The sequence below is a fragment of the Chiloscyllium punctatum genome, chromosome 13, assembly GCF_047496795.1.
Source record: "Chiloscyllium punctatum isolate Juve2018m chromosome 13, sChiPun1.3, whole genome shotgun sequence".
In the NCBI taxonomy this organism is placed as follows: Eukaryota; Metazoa; Chordata; class Chondrichthyes; order Orectolobiformes; family Hemiscylliidae; genus Chiloscyllium; species Chiloscyllium punctatum.
Genome location: NC_092751.1, coordinates 21,975,532 through 21,998,123, shown reverse-complemented (window position 1 = coordinate 21,998,123; position 22,592 = coordinate 21,975,532).

Sequence of the window (22,592 nt, the reverse complement as noted above, 5' to 3'; positions counted from 1 at the left end):
CTAAAACATACTGTGACACTCGCTAACTCTCTCTGACACTCCCTTACACTCTCTGAGACACACTGTAGCACTCTCTAACTCTCTCTAAAACATAATGTGACACTCCCTGATAGACTCTGACACACAGTGACATTCTCTGATAGACTGCGACACTTCATGACACGGTCTGGCACTCTCTGATGCACAAAGTGATACTCTCTGACTCTCTCTGAGACAAAACTGTGACACTCTCTGACTCTCTCTCTGACACACTATGACACTCTTTGAGTCACATTGTGACACTCTCTGACTCTCTCTGAGACACACTGTGACACTGTCCGACTCTCTCTGAGACACACAGTGACTCCCTCTGACACACTCTGACTCTGAGACACATTGTGACACTTTCTGACTCTCTCTGAGACACACTGTGGCACCTCTGGCTCTCTCTCTCTAACACACTGTGACACTCTCTGACACTTCCTGAGACACACTGTGACAGTCTCAGACTGACTGGGACCCTTTGTGACACTCTGGCACATTGTCACATTCACTGATACACTGTGACACTGCCTAAGGCACACTGTGACACTTTCTGACTCTCTATGACTCTCTGAGACACACTGTGAAAAAATCCGACCCTCTCCGACACTGTCCGAGACTTGGTATGGCACACTGTGACACTCTGGGACAAACTATGAGTCTCCGACACACTGTGACGCTCTCTAACAGGCTGTGGCACTCTGACAGACTGTAACACACTGTGACACTCTCTGACACTTCCTGAGACACACAGTGACACTCTTAGACCGACAGTGACACATTGTGACACTATCTGACACACTGTGACACTCCTGAGACATAATGTGACACTGTCTAACACTCTCTGAGACAAACTCAGAAACTTTCTGCAAATTTCTGAGGCACACTGTGACACTCTCTGACTATCTCTCTGACATGCTGTGACCCTCTCTAACACAGAGTGACGCTCTCTGAGACATTGTGAAACTGTCTGAGACACTATGACACTCTCTTTGACACTGTGACCCTTTCTGACACTCTCTGTGACACACTGTGACACCCTCTGTCTCTCCCTCTCTCTGAGACACACTGTGACACTCTCCGACACAGAGTGACACACTCTGAGACATTGTGAAAGTGTCTGAGACACACAGTGACATTCTATGACTGCGTCTCTGTCAAGCTGTGACACTCTCGGACACACTGTGAAAGTTTCTGAGACACTGTGTCTCTCTCTCTGTGATACTATGACCATTTCTGACACTCTCTGAGACACACTGTGACACTCTCTGTCTCTCCCTCTCTCTGCGATACACTGTGACACTCTCTGACTTTCTCAGAAACTCTCTGAAACACACTGTGACACTCTCTGACAGACGGTGACACTCTCTGACTCTCTCAGACACTCTCTGACACACTGTGACATTCTCTTACACATTGTGACACTGTCTGACACTCTGAGACAAAATGAGACACTTACTGCAAATTTCTGAGACACACTGTGACATTCTCTGAATCACTCAGACACTCTCTGAAACACACTGTGACACTCTCTGAGAGATCGTGACACTCTCTGACACTCTCAAACACTCTCTGAAACACTTTGACAATCTCCGACACACTGAGACAAACTGTGACCCTTTCTGACACTCTCTGTGACACACTGTGGCACTCTTTGTCTCTCCCTCTCTCTGAGACACACTATGACACTCTCTGACATACTGTGACCCTTGCTGACACAGAATGACACACTCTGAGACACACAGTGACACTCTCTGACTCCGTCTCTGTCATACTGCGACACTCTCTGAGACATTGTGACACTCTCTGACTCTCTCACAGACTCTCTGACACACTGTAACCATCTCTGACACACTTTGACACTTTCTGACTCTCTCTGAGACACACTGTGACACTATCTGTCTCCCGCTGAGACTCGGTGACGCTCTCTCTCTCTCTCTCTCTCTCTCTCTCTCTCAGACATCCTGTGACACTGTCCGACTAGCTTTGACACTATCTGAGACACACTGTGACACTCTGTGACAGACTATGACACACTGTGACACTCTCTGGCTCTCTCTGAGACACAGTGTGACATTGTCTGAATCTGTCAGACACTCTCTGAAATATACTGTGGCACTCTGAAAGAATGTGACACTCTCTGACTCTCTCACAGACTCTCTGACGCACTGTGACAATCTCTGATACACTGTGACACTTTCTGTCACTCTCTGAGACACACTGTGACACTCTCTGTCTCCTGTTGAGCCTCGGTGACGCTCTCTGTCTTTCTCTCTCTGAGACACCCTGTGACACTGTCTGACTAGCTTTGACACTATCTGAGACAGACTGTGACACTCTATGACAGACTGTGACACACTGTGACACTCTCTGGCAGACTGTGACACTGTGACACTCTCTGGCTTTCTCTGACACTGTCTGAGACACAATGTGACTCTGACACACTGGGATGCTCTATGCCTTTCTCTGACAAAATCTGAGACACACAGAGGTACTCTCTGGATCACTCTGAGACACACTGTGACACTCTCTGACTCTCCTCTGACACATGTGACACTCTCTGACACACTGGGACTATCTCTGACTTTCTCTGACACACTCAGAGACACACTGTGACAATCTATGACTCTCTCTGACACTCTCTAAAATACACTGCGACACTCTCTGACACTGTAACACTTTCGAAGACACTGTGACACATACTGACACTCTCTGAGACACACAGTAGGCAACTTGGTCTCTCTCTTAGACACTGTGACACTCTGGGACAAACTACGACACTCTGAGAGACACTGTGACATTCTCTGACAGACTGTGACACTCTCTGACACTTCCTGAGACACACTGTGACACTCTCAGACCCAGTGTGACACTACCTGACACACTCAGACATTTTCTGATACACTGTGACACTCACTAAGACACACTGTGACACTTCCTGACTCTCTCTGACTCTCTGAGACACACTGTGATACACTCTGACCCTCTTTGACACTCTCTGAGACACACTGGAGCACTCTCTGACTCTCTCTGACACTCTCTAAAACATACTGTGACACACTTTGATAGACTCTGACACACTGTGACATTCTCTGATAGACTGTGACACACTGTGACACTTTATGACACTCTCTGACAGTCTCTGAGACACACTATAACACTCTCTGACTCACTGTGACACCCTCTGAGGCACACTGTGATACGCTTTGTCTCTCTCTGAGACACATTGTGACACTGTCTGACTCTCTCTGAGACACACAGTGACACTCGCTGACTCTGTTTCTCTAACACGCTGTGACACTCTCTTAGACACACTGAGACACTGCCTGACACTCTCGGAGACAACTGTGACACTCTCTGACTCTCTCTGATACACACTGTGACACTCTGAGGCGCAATGTGACATTCTCTGACTGTCTCTGAGACACACTGTACCACTGTCTGACTCTCTCTGAGACACACTGCGACGCTCTAGGACTTTCTCTGACACTCTCAGAGACACAATGTGGCACTCTCTGACTCTCTCTGACACTGTCTAAAACACACTGTGACACTCTCTAACTCTCTCTGACGCTCCCTTACACTCTCTGAGACACGCAGTAACCAACTCTGTCTCTCCCTGAGACACTGTGACACTCTGGTACAAACTGTAACACTCTGAGACACACTGTGACACTTTCTGACATACTGTGACACAGTGTGACACTCTCTGACACTTCCTGAGATACACTGTGACACTCTCAGACCGACTGTTATACACTGTGACACTCTCTGACACACTTGTGACATTCTCTGATACAATAAAACACTCTCTAAGACACATTATGACACTTCCTGACTCTCTGAGACACACTGTGACACACTTTGACCCTCTTTGACACTCTCTGAGACAACACTGTATCACTCTCTGACTCTCTCTGATACACACTGTGACACTCTCTGAGGCACACTGTGACACTCTCTGACTGTCGCTGAGACATACTGACACTGTCTGACTCTCACTGAGACCCACTGTGACACTCTCTGACTCTCTCTGACTCTGAGAAACATAGTGATACTCTCTGACTCTCTCTCTCTCTCTGACACACTGTGACACTCCCTGAGACACACTGTGACACTGTCGGACACTCTCTCTGACATACTGTGACACTCTCTGAGGCACATTGTGACACTCCGACTCTCTCTGGGACACAGTGTGACACTTTCTGACTCTCTCTGAGTCACACAGTTACATTCTCTGACTCTCTCTGACTCCGAGACACATTGTTACAATCTCTGCATCTCTCTCTCTGACACACTGTGACACTCTCTGAGGCACACGGTGACACTCTCTCACTCTCTTTGAGACACACTGAGACACTGTCTGACGATCTCAGAGATAAACTTTGACACTCTCTGGGTCTTTCTCTGACACACTGGGACACTCTCTGACACACAGTGACACGGTCTGAGACGTTGTGAAATTGTCTGAGACACACTGTGACACTTTGTGACTCCCTCTGGTACACTTTGAGACAGACTGTGTCCCTCTCTGAGACACACTGTGACACCCTTTGACTCTCTCTGCAACACACTGTGACATTCTCTGACTCTGTCTGACACTCTCTGAAACACACTGTAAGACTCTGTGACACACTGTAACGCTCTGTGACAGACTGTAACATTCTCTGTGCCGCACCGTGACACTCTCTGACACACTGTGACACTTTCTGACAGGCGGTGACATTCTCTAAGACACTGTGACACACTCTGATACATACTGTGACACTTTCTGTTTTCCCTCACTCTCTGAGACACACTGTGACACTCTCTGAGATACACTGTGACACTCTGTGACCCTCACTGACGCACTGTGACACTCCCATTTCTTCTCTGAGACATTGTGACACTCGCTGACTCTCTCTGACACTCTCTGAGACACACTGTGATAATCTCTGACACTCTCGGACACAAATTGTGACACTCTCTGATCCGATTTGAGACAGGCTGTAACACTCTCTGACAGACTGTGATACTCTCTGACACTCTCGTACCATATCCGACTTTCTCTGAGACACACTGTGACACTCTCGATCTCTTTCTGACTCTCTCTGACACTATTTCAGACAGACTGTGACACGCTCTGACATGCTTTGATAAACTGTGACACTCTCTGACTCTCCCTGACACTTTCTAAGAGACAATGTGACACTCTTTGAAAACAGTGGGACTCTCTCTGACTCTCTCTGACACTCTCTGACTCATTCTGAGGCACACTGTGACAATCCCTGACACACAGTAACACTTTCTAAGACACTGTGACACTTTCTGACACTCTCTGAGACACACAATAACCAACTCTGTCTCTCGCTGAGACACTGTATCACTCTCTGTCTCTCTCTCTCTGAGACACTGTTATACTCTGGGACAAACTGTGACACTCTGACTGACTGTGACACTCTCTGAGAGACTGTGACACACTGTGGCATTCTCTGTCACTTGCTGAGGCACACTGTGACACTCTCAGAGAGACTGGGACACACTGTGACACTCTCTGGCACACTGTGACATTCTCTGATACATTTTGAAACTCTCTAAGACACACCATGACACTTTCTGACTCTCTCTGACTCTCTGAGACACACTATGACAATCTCGGACACACAGTTACACTTTCTAAGACACTGTGACACTTTCTGACACTCTCTGCGACACTCAATAACCAACTCTGTCTCTCGCTGAGACACTGTGTCATTCTGTCTCTCTCTCTGACACTGTTACACTCTGGGATAAACTGTGACACTCTGACACACTGCGACGCTGACTGTGACACTCTCTGACAGACTGTGACACACTGTGACACTCTCTGACAGACTGTGACACACTGTGACACTCTCTGACACTTCCTGAGACACACTGTGACTCTCTCAGACCGACTGTGACACACTGTGACATACTCTGAGACAATGTGACATTCTCTGATACACTGTTACACTCTCTAAGACACACCGTGACACTTTCTGACTCTCTCTAACTCTTTGAGACACAGTGTGAAACAATATGACCCTCTCTGGCACTCTCTGAGTCACAGTATGAAGCTGTGACACTATGGGACAAACGATGACACTCTGACACACTGTGACGATCTCTCACTGACTGTGACACTCTCTGAAAGACTGTGACACTCTCTGACACTTCCTGATACACACTGTGACACTCTCAGACCGACTCTGAAACACTGTGACACTCTCGGATACGCTGTGACACTCTCTGAGAAACGGTGAGACACTGTCTGACAATCTCTGAGACAGACTGAGACTCTCTGACAATCTGTGATACTCTCTGACACACTGTGACACTCTCTCCCAGTCTCTGAGACAAACTGTGACACTTTCTGTCTCTCTCAGATACTGTCTGAAACACACTGTGACACGCTCTAATTCGCTCAGACACTCTCTGAAACACATTGTCAGAATGTGACACTCACCGACTCTCTGAGAGATTCTCTGACACACTGTGACAATCTCTGACACACTGTGACACTTTCTGACACTCTCTGAGACACACTGTGACACTTTCTGTCTCCCGCTGAGACGCTGTTACCCTCTCTATCTCTCTCTGAGACACCCTGTGATACTGTCTGACTCGCTTTGAGACAGACTGAGACAGACTGTGACACTCTATGACAGACTGTGACACACTGTGACACTCTCTTGCTCTCTCTGACACTCTGAGACACACTGTGACACTCTCTGACACACTGGGACGCTCTCTGACTCTCCCAGAGACACACTGTGGCACTCTCTGACTCTCTCTGAATCTCTCGGAAACACACTGTGACACTCTCTAACTTTCTCTGACACTCCCTTACACTATCTGAAACACACTGTGACACTCTCTGACAGACTGTGACACACTGTAACACACTCTGACTCTCTCTGAGACACTCTGTGACATTTCTGACTCTCTCTATGACACACTGTGGCAATCGCTGACACACTGTGACACTCTCTGACACACTGGGACAATTTCTGACATTCTTTGACACTCTCAGAGACAAAATGTGACACTCTCTGACTCTCTCCGACACTCTCTAAAATATACTGTGACACTCTCTGATAGACTGTGACACACTGTAACACTTTATAAGACACTGTGACACTTTCTGACATTCTTTGAGACACACAGTATCCAACTCTGTCTCTCTCTGAGACACTGTGACACTCTGGGACAAACTGTGACACTCTGAGACATACTGTGACACTCTCTGACTGATTTTGACACAGTGTGACACTCTCTGACACTTCCTGAGACACACTGTGACACTCTCAGACCGAGTGTAACACACTGTGACAATCCCTGACTCACTGTGACATTCACTGATACACTGTGACACATTCTGTGTCTCTCTGAATCTCTGAGACACACTGTGATACACCTGGACCCTCTTTGACACTCTCTGAGACACACTGTAACACTCTCTGACTCTCTCTGACTCTTTGTAAAACATACTGTGACACTCTCTGATAGACTCTGACACACTGGGACATTCTTTGACAGTCTGTGACACACTGTGATACTTTATGACATGCTCTGAGACACACAGTGATGCTCTCTGTCTCTCTCTGAGACACAATGTGACACTCTCTGACTATCTCTCTGACATACTGTGACACTCTCTCTCACAAAATGACAATCTCTAAGACATTGTCAAACTGTCTGAGACACACAGTGACACTCTCTGACTCCGTCTCTGTCACACCGTGACACTCGCTGAGACACTGTGGTATTCTTTCAGATTCTGTGACTCTCTCTGTGACACTGTGACCCTTTCTGACACTCTCTGTGACACACTGTGACATTCTCTGTCACTCCCTGTCTCTGAAACATTCTGTGACACTCTCTGACTCTCTCAGACACTCTCTGAAACACATTGTGACCCTCTCTGACAGAATGTGACACTTTCTGACTCTCTCACAGATTCTCTGACACACTGTGATAATCCCTGACACACTGTGACACTTTCTGACACTCTCTGAGACACACTGTGACACTCTATGTCTCCCGCTGAGACGCTTAAATGCTGTGACACTTTCGGTCTCTCTCTCTCTCTCTCTCTCTCACTCTCTCTCTCTCTCTCTCTCTCTGATACACACTGTGACACTGTCTGACTCACTTTGACACAATCTGAGACAGACTGTGACACTGTATGACAGATCGTGACACACTGTGAGACTCTCTGGCTCTCTCTGACACTCTCTGAGACACACTGTGACACCCTCTGACGCAATAAGATGCTCTCTGACTTTCTCTGACACTCTCTGAGACACACAAAGATACTCTCTGAGTCTCTCTAAGACACACTTTGACACTCTCTGACACTCTGAGACACACTCTAAAACACACTCCGAGACACACTCTGACACACTGTGACACTCTCGGAAACACAAGGTGACACTCTCTGAAATACACTGTGACAGTCTCTGACACTCTAAGACACGCAGTGATACTCTCGGACTCTCTCTGAGACACACTTTGACACTCTCTGACACTCTCTGAGACACACTGTGACACTCTATGTCTCCCACTGAGACGCTTAGATGCAGTGACACTTTCGGTTTCTCTCTCTCTCTCTCTCTCTCTCTCTCTCTCTCTCTCTCTCTCTCTCTCTCTCTCTCTCTCTCTCTCTCTCTGTCTCTCTCTGATACACCCTGTGACACTGTCTGACTCACTTTGACACAATCTGAGACAGACTGTGACACTCTATGACAGACTGTGACACACTGTGAGACTCTCTGGCTCTCTCTGACACTCTCTGAGACACACTGTGAATCTCTCTGACACAATAGGATGCTCTTTGACTTTCTCTGACACTCTCTGAGACACACAAAGATACTCTCTGACTCTCTCTGAGACACACTTTTAAACTCTCTGACCCTCTCTGAGACGCACTGTGACACTCTCTGACACACTCTGACACAATCTGAGACAGTCTGTGACACTCTCTGACAGACTGTGATAAACTGTGACACTCTCTGTCTCTCTCCGAGACACACAGTGATACTCTGCCTCGTTCTGAGACACACATTGACACTCGCTGACACAATGTGATACTCTCTGAGATACTGTGAATCTCTCTGACTCTCTCTGACACATTGTTATACTCTCTGACAGACTGGTCCACACTGTGAGACTCTCTGGCTCTCCCTGACACTCTCTGAGATACACTGTGACACTCTCTGACGCAATGGGACGCACTCTGACTTTCTATGACACTCTCTGAGACACACAAAGATACTCTCTGACACTCTCTGAGACACACAGTGTTGCTCTCGAACACTCTCTCTGAGACACACAGTGATACTCTCGGACTCTCTCTGAGACACTGTGACACTCTCTGACACCCTCTGACACAATCTGAGCCAGTCTGTGACACTCTCTGACAGACTGTGATAAACTGTGACACTCTCTGTCTCTCTCTGAGACACACAGTGATTCTCTGTCTCGCTCTCAGACAAACATTGACACTCTCTCACACAATGTGACACTCTCTGAGATACTGTGAAACTCTCTGACACTCTCTGAGACACACTGTGACACTGTCTGACACACTCTTAAACGCTCTGACTCTCTCTCCCTCTGACACACTGTGATAATCTCTGACACAGTGTGACACTCTGAGAAAAACAGTGACACACTCTGACACTCTCACAGACACACTGTGACACTCTCTGACACACTGTGACACTCTTCTGACTCTCTCTGAGACACACAGTAATACTTTCTGTCTCGCTCTGAGACACAATATGACACTCTCTGAGACCGTGTGACACTCTCTGACACTCTCTGAGACCGTGTGAAACTCTCTGACTCTCTCTGAGACACAATGTGACACTCTCCAAAAAATTTTAAAACTCTCTGACTCTCTGTCTGACACACTGTGACACTCTCTGACACATTGTTACTCTCGACTCTCTTTCTGAGAACCTTTGATACCCTCTGACAGGCTCTGAGAAACACTGGGGCACTCTCTGACACTCTCTGACGCACTGAGACACTCTCGGACACACTGTCACACTCTCTGACTCTCTCACTGATGCACTGAGACCTCTGTGACACACTGTCACACTCTCTGACTCTCTCTCTGACACACTGTGATACTCTGAGACAAACTGTGACACGCTCTGATAGACTGTGACATCCTGTGACACTCTCTGACACACAATGAGAAACACTGCCACATTCTCTGACCCGCTCTGAGACACACTGTGACACTCTCTGAGACACATAGTGATACTCTTTGACTCTCTCTGAGACACGCTGTGAGACTCTCTGAATTACACGATGACACTCACTGACACTCTGAGACATCCATTGATACTCTCTGGCACTCTCTGAGAAACACAGTGATACTCTTTATGTCTCTCTCAGACACGCAGCGATACTCTCTGACTCTCTTCGGGACACGCTGTGACACTCTGAGACACACTGTGACATTCTCTGACTCTTTCAGATGCACTATCAGAAACACTGCCACATCTCTGACTCTCTCTGACAGACACTGTGACAACCTCTCACTCTCTCTGAGACACGCAAGCATACTCTCTGACACTCTCTGAGACAAACTGTGACACTAGCTGACTCTCCTCTGACACTCCCTTACACTCTCTGAGACAAACAGTAATACTCTCTAACTCTCTCTGACACTCGCTGAAACACACTGTGACGCTATGTAACACTCTCTGACACTCGCTTACACTCTCTGAGACACACAGTAATACTCTCTGGCTCTCTCTGACACTCACTGAAACACATTGTAACACTATCTAACACTCTCTGACACTCCCCTTCACTCTCTGAGACACACTGTGACACTCTCTGACTCTCTCTGACACTCGCTGAAACACACTGTGACGCTATGTAACGCTCTCTGACACTCCCTTACACTATCTGAGACACACAGTAATACTCTCTGGCTCTCTCTGACACTCGCTGAAACACACTGTGACGCTATCTAACACTCTCTGTCACTCCCTTACACTCTCTGAGACACACAGTAATACTCTCTGGCTCTCTCTGACACTCGCTGAAACACACTGTAACACTATCTAACGCTCTCTGACACTCCCCTTCACTCTCTGAGACACACAGGAATACTCTCTGACTCTCTCTGACACTCGCTGAAACATGCTGTGACACTATCTAACACTCTCTGACACTCCCTTACATTCTCTGAGAAACACAGTAAAACTCACTGACACTCCATTACACTGTCTGAGACACACTGTGACACTCTCTGACACTCCCTTACCCTCTCTGAGACACACAGTAATACTCTCTGACTCTCTCTGGCACACGCTGAAACACACGGTGACGCTATCTAACACTCTCTGACTCTCCCTTACACTCTCTGAGACACACAGTAATACTCTCTGGCTCTCTCTGACACTCACTGAAACACACTGTAACACTATCTAACACTCTCTGACACTCCCCTTCACTCTCTGAGACACTCTGTGACACTCTCTGACTCTCTCTGACACTCGCTGAAACATACTGTGACACTATCTAACACTCTCTGACACTCCCTTACACTCTCTGAGAAACACAGTAAAACTCACTGACACTCCATTACACTGTCTGAGACACACTGTGACACTCTCTGACACTCCCTTACACTCTCTGAGACACACAGTAATACTCTCTGACTCTCTCTGGCACACGCTGAAACACACTGTGACGCTATCTAACTCTTTGACACTCCCCTACACTCTCTAAGACACACAGTAATACTCTCTGACTCTCTCTGACACTCGCTGAAACACACTGTGACACTATCTAACACTCTCTGACACTCCCTTACACTCTCTGAGACACACTGTGACACTCTCTGACAGACTGTGACACATTGTAGCACTCTCTGAGACGCACTGTGATACTCTCTGACACTCTCTGACACAATCTGAGACAGTCTGTGACACTCTCTGACACACTGTGATAAACTGTGTCTCTCTCTCTGTCACTCTCTGAGAAATATTGTGACACTCTCTAAGATACAGTGATGCTATCTGTCTCACTCTGAGACACACTGTGACACTCTCTGACACAGTGTGACACTTTTTGAATCTCTACGACATACTGTGGCACTCTCTGACATGCTCTGAGACATACTAACACTCTCTGACATGCTCTGAGACACACTGACACTCTCTGACTCAATCTGAGACAGTCTATGACAGTCTCAGATAGACTGTGATAAACTGTGACTCTTTCTGTCTCTCTCTGATACTTTCTGAGACACTCTGTGACATTCTCTGACTCGCTCTGAGACACACAGTGATACTCTCTGTCTCGCTCTGAGACACATTGTAACACTCTCTGAGATACTGTGACACTCTCTGATTCACTCTGAGACACACTGTGACATTCTCTGACACCCTCTGAAATTCAGAGATACTGTCTGACTCTCTTTGAGACACAGGGATCTTCTCTGACTCTCTCTGACACACACTGTGACACTCTCTGACTAACCTCTGATGCACAGAGATGCTCTCTGACTCTCTCTGAGACACACTGTGACATTCTCTAACTCTCTCTGAGAGACACTGTGACACTCTCTGTCTCGCTCTGAGACACACTGTGACACTCTCTGACACAATGTGACACTCTTTGAAATACTGTGACACTCTCTGACTCTCTCTGAGACACAATGTGACACTCTCTGAGATACTGTCGAACTCTCTGACTCTCTCTGACACACTGTGACAATCTCTGACGCACTGTGACACTCTAACGCTCTGAGAAACACTGTGACAGTCTCTGATTCTCTCTAACACTCTCGCAGACACACTGGGACACTCTCTGACTCTCTCTGAGACACACACTGAAACACTCTGTCTCGCTCTGAGACCGACTGTGACACCCTCGCGCACAATGTGACACTCTCTGACTCTCTCTGGCACACACAGTGATACTCTCTGACTCGCTCTGAGACGCACTGTAACACTCTCTGCCTCAATGTGACACTCTCTGAGACAGTGTGACACGCTCTGATTCTCTCTGAGACACTGTGACACTCTCTGAGGCGCACTGTGACACTCTCTCAAACACTCTGAAACTCTCTGACTCTCTATCTGACAAACTGTGACACTCTCTGACACATTGTGACAGTCTCTGACTCTCTTTCTGATCACCTGTGACATTCTCTGAAACGCTGTGACACTCCCTGACACTCTCTGAGACACAGTGATACTCTCTGACTCTCTCACTGACGCACTGTGACGTTTTCTGACTCTCTCTGAGACAGACCGTGAGCTCTCTGACGCACTGAGACACTCTGACAACTGTCACACTCTCTGACCATCTCAGTCTGACACACTGGTACACTCTGAGACAAACTATGACACGCTTGACAGACTGTTGCACACTGTGACACTCTCTGACCCTCTCTCTGACACAATCTGAGACAGTCTGTGACACTCTCTGACACACTATAATAAACTGTGTCTCTCTCTGTCAATCTCTGAGGCACATTGTGACACTCTCTGAGTCACACAGTGATGCTATCTGTCTCACTCTGAGAGACACTGTGACACTCTCTGACACAGTGTGATACTTTCTGACTCTCTGAGACATACTGTGGCACTCTCTGACATGCTCTGAGACACACTGTGACACTCTCTGACACAATCTGAGACAATCTATGACAGGCTCTGATAGACTATGATAAACTGTGACTCTCTGTCTCTCTCTGACACTGTCTAAGACACACTGTGACATTCTCTGACTCTCTCTGAGACACACAGTGATACTCTCTGTCTCACTCTGAGACACACTGTGACACGCCCTGACACAATGTGACACTCTCTGAGATACTGTGACACTCTGTGACTCACTCTGAGACACACTGTGACACTCTCTGACACCCTCTGACATTCAGATTTACTGTCTGGATCTCTCTGAGACACACAAGGATATTATCTGACTCGCTCTGAGACGTACTGTGACACTCTCTGCCTCAATGTGACACTCTCTGAGACAGTGTGACATGCTCTACTCTCTCTGAGACAATGTGACACTCTCTCAAACACTCTGAAACTCTCTGACTCTCTGTCTGACACACTGTGACACACTCTGACACATTGTGACACTCTCTGACTCTCTTCTGACACACAGAGATACTCTCTGACTCTCTCTGAGACACACTGTGACATTCTCTAACTCTCTCTGAGACACACAGCAATACTCTCTGTCTCGCTCTGAGACAACCTGTGACACTCTCTGACAGACTGTGATAAACTGTGACACAGTCTCTCTCTCTCTCTCTGAGACACACAGTGATATTCTCCCCCTCACTCCGAGACACACTTTAACACTCTCTGACACAATGTGACACTCTCTGAGATTCTGTAAAACTCTCTGACTCTCTTTGAGATACACTGTCACACTCTCTGACACACTCTGAAACTCTCTGACTCTCTCTCTGACACATTGTGACACTCTCTGATGCACTGTGACACTCTAACACTGTGAGAAACACTGTGACACTCTCTGATTCTCTCTGACACTCTTGCAGGTACACTTTGACACTCTCCGACACATTGTTACACTTTCTGACACTCTCTGAGACACACCGTGATACTCTCTGTCTCGCCCTGAGACCCACTGTGACAATCTCTGCTTCAATGTGACACTCTCTGAGACAGCGTGACACTCTCTGACTCTCTCTGAGACACTGTGACACTCTCTCAAACACTCTGAAACTCTCTGACTCTCTGTCTGACACACTGTGACACTCTCTGACACATTGTGACACTCTCTGACTCTCTTTCTGATCACCTGTGACACTCTCTGAAACGCTGTGACACGCCCTGACACTCTCTGAGGCACACTGTGACACTCTCCGACTGTCTCTGAGACATACCCTATTACTATCTGACAGACTGTGACACGCCGTGACACACTCTGACTCTCTGACACCCTGTAACGCTCTCTGAAACACTGTGAGACTTGCTGACACTCTCTGAGATACAGTGACACTCTCTGACTCTCTCACCGCCGCACTGTGACGTTCTCTGACTCTGTCTGAGACACTCCGTGACACTCTCTGACAACTGTCACACTCTCTGACCATCTCTGCCTGACACACTGTGACACACTGAGACAAACGATGACACGCCTTGACAGACTGTCGCACCCTGTGAGACTCTCTGACTCTCTCTGACAAACCAGGAGAAACACTGCCACACTCTCTGACTCTCTCTGACACTCTGAGACACGCTCTGAAAAACTATGGCACTCTGACTGTCTCTGACAGGTTCTGTGACATACTGTGACCACTCTCTGACACACTGTATCACTCTCTGATTCTCTCTCTGACACCCTGTCACACTCTCTGACACGCTGAGACACACTGTGACACTCTCTGACTCTGTCTCTGACCCACTGTGACACTCTCTTACACACTGACACACTCTCTGACTCTCTCTCTCTGACACACTGCGACACTCTCTGACTCTCTCTCTGACGCACTGAGACACTCTCTGATACACTGTCACACTCTCTGACTCTCTCTCTGACACACTGTGACACGCTCTGACAGACTGTGACACCCTGTCACACTCTCTGACTCTCTCTGATACACTATGAGAAACACTGTCACACTCTCTGAGACGCACTGTGACACTCTCTGTCACACGCTGAGACACACTGTGACCCTCTCTGAGACTCTCGCTGACACTCTCGGTCTCCTGTTGAGACACTGTGTCACACTATATCTCTCTCAGAGTCACTGTGACACTCTCTGAGACACACTGTGACACTCTCTGAGACACAAGCGATACTCTTTGACTCTCTCTGAGACACACTGTGGCACTCCCTGAGACACTCTATGAAACACTTTGACACTCTCTGACACTCTGAGACTCACTCTGAGACACATTCTGACACACTGTGACTATCTCTGAAACACGCTGTGACACTCTCTGACACTCTCTGAGACACACTGTGACACTCTCTGTGATGCACTGTGATACTCACTGACACTCTGGGACAAGCATTGATACTCTCTGACACGCTCTACGACACACAGTCATGCTCCTTAACTCTCTCTGCGACACACAGTGATACTCTCTGCCTCTCTTATGGACACACTCTGACATTCTCTGATACATTGTGACACTCCTGCGGTCACACTTTGACAATGTCTGACACTCCGTGACACACTCTGACTTTTTCTGATGCAGTATGAGAAACACTACCACACACTCTGACTCACTCTGAGACACACTGTGACACTCTCTGACTCTCCTCTGACACACTGTGTAAATGTCTGACACTCTGTGACACTCTCTGAGACACACAGTGATGCTATCTGTCTCACTCTGAGACACACTGTGACACTCTCTGACGCACTGGAACACTCCCAGACTCTCTCTGATGCTCTCTGAAACACACTGTGACACTCTCTAACACTCTCTGGCGCTCCATTACACTCTCTGAGACACACTGTGACAGTTTCTGAGAGACTGTGATACACTGTAACACTCTATGACTCTCTCGGAGACATACTGTGACACTCTCTGACACTCTCTGTCATAATCTGAGAGAGTCTGTGACACTCTCTGACACACTGTGATAAACTGTGTCTCTCTCTGACACTCTCTGAGACACACTGTGACACTCTCTGAGACACACAGTGATGCTATCTGTCTCACTCTGAGACACACTGTGACACTTTCTGAGACACACAGTGATACTCTCTGTCTCCCTCTGAGACACACTGTGATACTCTCTGACACAATGTGACACTCTCTGAGACACTGTGACACACTCTGAGACACACTGTGACACTCTCTGACAGACAGTGCCACTCTCTGACTCACTCTTTGACACCCTATGACACCAATTGAAATACTGTGACACATTGCTGACACTCTCTAACTCTCTCTGATGCATTGTGACACTTTCTGACTCTCTCTGAGTCACACTATGACAGACTCTGACCCCGTCTGAGTCACACTATGGCACTCTCTGACCGTCTCCCTGATGCACTGCGACATTCTCCGACACACTATCACACTCTCTGTCTCTCTCACTCTGACACACGTGACACTCTGAGACAAACTTGGACACGCTCTGACAGACTGTGAAACCCTGTGACACTCTCTGACGCTGTCTGAAACACTATGAGATACACTGCCAAACTTTCGGACTCTCTCTGACACTCTCTGAGACACACTGTGACACTCTCTGAGACACACCATGAAACACTTTGACACTTTCTGACAGACTGTGACACTCTCTGACACTGTCTGAGACACACTCTGATACTCACTGAGATACACGATGACACTCTCTGACACGCTGAAACGTGCATTGATACTCTCTGACACTTTCTGAGACACACAGTGATATTCTCCAACTCTCTCTGAGACACACTGTGACACCCTTTGACACACTGTGACACTCTCTGACTCACAGAGATACTCTCTGACTCCCTCTGACACACACTGCGACAGTCTCTGAGACACACAGTGATACTCTCTGTCTCACTCTGAGACACACTGTGACACTCTCTGAGAAACACTGTGACACTCTCTGACAACCTCTGACAAGCTCTGGTTATCTCTCTGACACACTGTGCCAATCTCTCTGACACTCTGAGACACACTGTGACACTTTGTGACTACCTCTGACACTCTGAGACATGCTCTGACAGACTGTAACACTGCCTGACTCTCTCTGACACTCTCTGAGAAACGCTGTGACACTCTCTGACACTCTCTGACTCTCTCCCTGGCACCCTGTGACACTCTCTGAAGCACTGTGAGACTTGCGGACCCTCTCTGAGACACATTAACACTTTGCGACTACCTCTGACACTCTGAGACTTGCTCTGACAGACTGTGACACTCTCTGACTCACTCTTTGACACCCTGTGACACTCATTGAAATACTGAGACACATTGCTGACACTCTCTGACTCTCTCTGACGCATTGTGACATTCTCTGACTCTCTCTGAGACATACTGTGACAGACTCTAACACCCTCTGAGTCACACTATGGCACTCTCTCACTCTCTCTCTGAGACAAACGTGTACACGCTCTATCAGACTGTGAAACCCTGTGACTCTCTCTCTGATGCTCTCTGTCACATGATGAGAAACACTGCCACACTCTCGTACTGTCGCTGACACTCTCTGAGACACACTGTGGCACTTTCTGAGACACACCATGAAACACTTTGACACTCTCTGACCGTCTTAGACACACTCTGACAGACTGTGACACTCTCTGACACTCTCTGAGACGCACTGTGTTACTCTCTAACTCTCTCTGAGACAAAGTTAAAAATCACACAACACCAGGATATAGTCCATCAGGTTTAATTGGAAACAAACTAGCTTTCTGAGCGATTTTCCTTCATCAGGTGATTGTGGAGGGTTCGATCGTAACACAGAATTTATAGCAAAAATTTACAGTGTGATGTAACTGAAATTGTACATTGAAAAATTGATTGTCTGTTAAGACTTTTATCTGTTCGAATACAGTGATAGTTTGACTTCTTTCATGTGTCTAGACACACTGTGACACTCTCTGACTCTCTCTGGCACACGGAGATACTCTCTGACTCTCTCTGAGACACCCTGTGACACTCTGACTGTCCTCTGACACACCGTGACAATGTCTGACACACTGTGACACTCTCTGACACACTGCAACGCTATCTGACTTTCTCTGACACTCTCTGAGACACACAGAGATACTCTCTGACGCTTTCTGACACTCTCTGAAACTTACTGTGACACTCTCTAACTCTCTCTGACACTCCCTTACACTCTCTGAGACACACTGTGACAGTCTCTGACAGACTGTGACGCACTGTAGCATGCTCTGACTCTCTGAGACACACAGTAACACACTATGACACTCTCTGACACATTCTGAGATAGTCTGTGACACTTTATCTCAGACTGTGGTAAACTGTGACTCTGTCTCTCTCTGACACTCTCTGAGACACACTGTGACATTCTCTGAGACATACAGTGATATTCTCTGTCTCGCTCTGAGACACATTGTGACACTCTCTGACACAATGTGACACTCTCTGAGGCACTGTGACACACTCTGAGACACACTCTGACACGCTCTTGCTATCTCTCTGACACACTGTGACAATCACTGTCACACTGTGAGACTCTCTGACACTCTGAGACACACCGTGACACTTTGTGACTACCTCTGACACTCTGAGACATGCTCTGACAGACTGTAACACTACCTGACTCTCTCTGACTCTCTCTGAGAAACGCTGTGACACGCTCTGACAAACTGTGACACACTCTGAAGCACTGTGACACTTGCTGACCCTCTCTGAAACACACTGTGACACATTGTGACTACCTCCGCCACTCTGAGACATGCTCTGACCGACTGTAACACTCCCAGACTCTCTGTGACACTCTCTGAGACACACTGTGACACTCTCTGACTCTCCCTTAGACACACTGTGAAACTCTCTGACACCCTCTGACATTCAGAGACACTGTCTGACTCTCTGTGAGACACACAGGGATATTCTCTGACTCTCTCTGACACACACTGTGACACTCTCTGACTCTCCTCTGACACAATCTGAGATAGTCTGTGACATTCTCTGACAGACTGTGATAAACTGTGACACTCTCACTCTCTCTCTGACACAATGTGACACTCCCTGAGACCCGCTGTGACACTCTCTGACACACTGTGACACTCTCTGAGGCACTGTGACACACTCTGAGACACACCTGACACGCTCTTGCTATATCTCTGACACACTGTGACAATCTCTGTCACACTGCGAGACTCTGACACTCTGAGTCACATTGTGACACTTGGTGACTACATCTGACACTCTGAGACATGCTCTGACAGACTGTGACACTCCCCGACTCTCTCTGTCACTCTCAGAGACAAGCTGTGACACTCTCTGACTCTCTCGGACACTCTCTGAGACACACTATGACACTATCTGGCACACTATGACACTCTCTGAAGCACTGTGACACTTGCTGACCCTCTCGGAGATACACTGTGACACATTGTGACTACCTCTGACACTCTGAGACATGCTCTGACAGACTGTGACACTCTCTGACTCTCTCTGACACTCTCTGAGACACACTGTGACACTATCTGACACACCGTGACACTCTCTGACTCTCTCGGACACTCTCTGAGACACACTGTGACACACTCTGACTCTTTCTCTGACACCCTTTGACACGCTCTGAAGCACTGTGACATTGCTGACAATCTCTGAGACACATTGTGACACCCTCTGACATGCTCTGAGACACACTGTGACACTCTCTCTCTCTGAGACACACTGTGAAACTCTCTGACACCCTCTGACATTCAGAGACACTGCCACACTCTCTGACTCTCTCTGAGACACACTGTGACACCCTCTCACTCTCTCTGAGACACACTGTGACACTGTCTGACTCTCCTCTGACACACTGTGACAAAGTCTGATACACTGTGACACACTCTGACGCACTGGGACGGCTCTGACATTCTCTGACATTCTCTGACACTCTCCGAGACACACAGCGATACTATCTGACTCTCTCTGACACTCGCTGAAACACACTGTGACACACTCTAACATTCTCTGACACTCCCTTACACTCTCTGAGACACACTGTGACACTCTCTGACTCTTTCTGATGCACGATGAGAAACACTGCCACACTCTCTGACTCTCTCTGAGACACACTGTGACACCCTCTCACTCTCTCTGAGACACACAAGCATATCTCTGACTCTCTCTGAGACACACTGTGACACTCTCTGAGACACACAGTGATGCTATCTGTCTCAGTCTGAGAACACTGTGACACTCTCTGATACAGTGTGACACTATCTGACTCTCTGAGACGTGCTGTTGAACTCCCTGACATGTTCTGACACACAATGTGACACACTCTGACTCTCTCTGAGACACACTGTGTCACTCTCTGACACAATCTGAGTCAGTCTATGACAGTCTCTGATAGACTGAAATAAACTGTGACTCTCTCTGTCTCTCTCTGACACTCTCAGAGACACACTGTGACACTCTCTGAGACACACAGTGATACTCCCTGTCTTGCTCTGAGACACACCGTGACACTCTCTGACACAATCTGACACTCTTTGAGATACTGTGACACTCTCTGACACTCTGAGACACACTGTGACACTCTCTGACACCCTCTGACATTCGGAGATACTGTCTGACTGTCTCAGACACACACAGGGATATTCTCTGACACACACTGTGACACTCTCTGACTCTCCTCTGACACACAGAGATACTCTCTGAATCTCTCTGAAGATACACTGTGACATTCTCTGACTGTCTCTGAGTCACATAGAGATACTCTCTGTCTCGCTCTGAGACACACTGTGGCACTCTCTGACACAATGTGTCACTCTGTGAGATACTGTGACACTCTCTGACTCTCTCTGAGACACACTGGGACATTCTCTGACACCTTCTGACAAAATCTGAGACAGTCTGTGACACTCCCTGACAGACTGTGATAAACTGTGACACACTCTCTCTCTCTTTCTCTCTCTCTGTGACACACAGAGATACTCTCCGCCTCGCTCTGAGACACACATTGACACTCTCTGACACAATGTGACACTCTCTGAGATACTGTCAAACTCTCTGACTCCCTCTGAGATACACTGTGACACTCTCTGACACACTCTGACTCGCTCTGACGCACTGTGACAAACTCTGACGCACTGTGACACTCTCTAACGCTCTGAGCAACACTGTGACACTCTCTGACTCTCTCTGACACTCTCGCAAGCACACTTTCCAACTCTCTGACACACTGTTACACTCTCAGACTCTCTCTGAGACACACAGTGATACTCTCTGTCTCGGTCTGAGACCCACTGTGACACTCTCTGCTTCAATGTGTCACTCTCTGAGACAGTGTGACACTCTCTGACTCTCTGAGGTACTGTGACACTCTCTGACTCTCTCTGAGTCTCACTGTGACACTCTCTCAAGCACTCTGAAACTCTCTGACTCTCTTTCTGATCATCTGTGACACTCTCTGAAACGCTGTGACACTCCCTGACACTCTCTGAGACATACTGTGACACTCCCTGACACTCTCTGAGACACACTGTGACACTCTCTGACTCTCTCTGAGACACACAGTGATACTCTCTGTCTCGTGCTGAGATGCACTGTGACACTCTCTGCCTCAATGTGACACTCTCTGAGATACTGTGACACTCTGAATCTCTCTGAGCCACACTGCGACACTCTCTCAAACACTCTGAAACTCTCTGACTCTCTGTCTGACACACTGTGACAGTCTCTGACACATTGTGACACTCTCTGACTCTCTTTCATATTACCTGTGACACTCTCTGAAACACTGTGATACTCCCTGACACTCTGAGACACACTGTGACACTCTCCGACTCTCTCTGAGACACACTCTGGAACTATCTGACAGACTCTGACACGCCGTGACACACTCTGAATCTCTGACACCCTGTGACACTCTCTGAAACATTGTGAGACTTGCTGACA